Raw genomic sequence first — 3,093 nt, forward strand, 5'->3', positions numbered from 1 at the left:
ATCTTAGCCTGCTTACCCAATTAAAGGGATAAGCAGTTACAGCTAGTACACTCAGTTATATCAGTATAAGTTTGATATTATTTTGTAGGTTTTGGACAATGGTGGATTTTGCCTATGCGCCACCTCAGTGTAGTCATTGCAGTCCATGACTGCGCTGGCTACACTGTGACGGGTTGGGTACAGGATCCCAGCGCTAATCAGAAGCCGGCATCATGACTGGATTACAATGCCGACACCTAAAGGTAAGTAGGCTAACGCTACCCCTATCTCTAAACCTAACTGTCCCTCCCCACAGCCTAAATGTAACCACCCCCCCACCCCCTCCACAGCCTAAATGTAACCCTCCCCTAGTGCCTAACCCTAACCCTCCCTCTAACCTCAATAGTTACCCTCGGGATGTCGGTGTCGGGAATCTGACTGGTGTCAAGATTCTGCCACTGGCATTCTGAGCGCTGCCATCCCAACTGCTGGAATCATAACTACATCCCCTTATACCCATATTCCAATCAATATTGTGTATGCAGCATAGCAAATCTAAATAAAAGTAATACACCTTGTTTTGTAGTTTTATAGAATAGGTTTTCACAGAATAATTTACTGCTTAGAGACCTTCATTAGGAGTTATCATAATTGTACTCCACTTATTACTGTCTCCCAAGCAGAGTATGCCTAATGAAGTTTATATACCATGCTTAATTTAAGGATCAGTGTGAATAACTTGCTCAACTGGAGTGAGCTAATTCTTTAGCTAGATAGCATTAGTGAGATTATTACCAAATACCACATTTTCCTCCATACAGTGTACCTTATAGCAACACGTTTTTTATTAGCTAGTGTGTAAATATTGGAGGTAGTGTAACTCACTGCCCCATCCCTCCATATATAATAGTGCTTTAGTAATTTATTGCAACAGGCTAATATTCTCCTGTGCCTCTGCTTCAAAGTATATTAATTAAGCAGTATAGAAATTGCACATCATGGAATTAATTTAACACAATTATAGCAGGTTGGAATAAATATGTGCCAATCAGCTTATCACATTTAAACCATAATGTTAGTGTTAACCAGTAATATCTTTATTGTTCGCTGTGGCAGTAACTGTATCTTATATAATCAGTGTAAAAAGCCTGGAAGTAGTCTGGCTCACTACTCCATCTTTCCGTATATAGCGGTGCTGCAGTAAGCTAGTTGCAGTAGGCTCAGTCCTCAGACTCATATGCCGATATATATCATTAAAACAGTGTATAAAATGGAGATCATAGACTATCTCCCTTCCTACCTTCTCCAGTTTATTGGAATCCTATGTGGTGCTGTAGCTAACCTTAAAATGACATGTCGCACTGTTAGTTTGCGTGATGCAGTTGCAACAGCTTCTCTCCAGCTGGGCAGTCTACTTACATCTACACTGAACAAGCAGACCCATCCTGTCTCCTATACCCTGGATGGGCTTCTCCTCCTAGCTCCCCTGCACTCCACTGGGCGAGCTCTTCAAGGCTCTCCTACACTGTGACCTCCAGCATCGGGGCATCATTAGTTGACAACTTCATGTCTGCAATGCTTATATGAGCAGGCCGCAGCTGAGCAGAAGGCTAGATAGAGTATTTTATCAGTGCACTCATCTGACGCTTCTGGTGTACCGAGCATGCAAAAGATCTTGCTGTGCACCTCAAAGATCCATGTGCCCACAGCTGCAGCCTAATCGGCCTATTGGTTGATTAAACACTGGTGTCACTTGTGTCAGACATTCAATAGCAGCTCAACTTTGTTAAAAACAAACAGCTGCCATGGAGTCAATTCTCATATAGAACAGGACAAAATAAAAATAATTGTACATTGGTTAAATTCTTAGATGGTATAATCTGTTGAGTTGGTAACAATAAATTTAGGTACAAAGTTTTAGAGAAAAAATTGTAAACATTGGCAGTGGCAGAAAACAAAACAACTGACTAAAGAGTAAATATGAAAACAAATGATGAAAACAAAAATAAAGCATAAAATAAAAAGAAAAGATCTCTGACTATGTGGGTCTGCTCAAACCCTTACTGTGAGAGTTCTTTTCATTATATTATTACTGCCTGTTCTATAGAAGAATTGACTCCAGGGCAGCTGTTTGTTTTTTTGATCAATAAAAAGGAACTTGTTATTTCAATATTGAATTTACCTGCCTGGACTATTCTTTTTTATATGTACAGCCTACATTCATAAGTAACAATACAAAAAAGTTCTCAGCATGCTATTAATAGCAGCTGGTAGAGGGGTGTCAATCCCAAATTAGCAAAAGCACATAAACTAAGAAAAACAGCACTAATACATACAATAATAAAATAAAGTAATTTAAAATGGACGGATAAGGTTTAAAAGATTAAACACATTTATTATAAGAAAATACACAATAATAAATTATTACAAATCACTACCAAGAGGACTTTCTAGACTTCACACAATTGGTAATATCCTGCTGCTCAAAAACTGGATGCTTAAATAGACCAACAGAACAAGGTACTAATATATATTCCTTGCTACAAGAACCGGTGTTGTGACAATAATAGTTGAGTCTTTCTTGCTGTTTTATATAATCATTTATTATTTATTTATTTTCTTATAATAAATGTGTTTCATCTTTTAGACCTTTCCATTCAAAATTACTTTACTTTCATAAGTAAATATAAAGAATAGTGTCCAGATAATTTGGGGATATTTATGTTAAGTCCTTATACCTATGATCATAATGTTATTAAACTGATTTACTTATTATGTAAATGCAGGACACTTAATTTTTCCACAAATAATATTAAAAGGCATAAGCCATTAATATTCAGGGGTGACAATAATAGTGAGTTTGGATATGGCACACCTTTCCTAGGCTACACACACAGTAGCAGCTCTTGTAAAGGAAAGCTGCACACTAGCCTAGTGAAGGTAAAGAAGTGGCCACACCAAGGTAGCTCTCTGCAGCCCTGTTTGTATCCTCTGCAAAGCAGCATGGTTTAATGTAAAAATGATTATGCAATATGGGACTTTGCAAAAGGAAATAAAATGTTCATCATTTGATTATTTCACAATGTAGATATTTTGATTTTGAGAACATGTTGG

The sequence above is a fragment of the Taudactylus pleione genome, unplaced genomic scaffold, assembly GCF_031769625.1.
Source record: "Taudactylus pleione unplaced genomic scaffold, aTauple2 ptg000181l, whole genome shotgun sequence".
Classification (NCBI taxonomy): domain Eukaryota; kingdom Metazoa; phylum Chordata; class Amphibia; order Anura; family Myobatrachidae; genus Taudactylus; species Taudactylus pleione.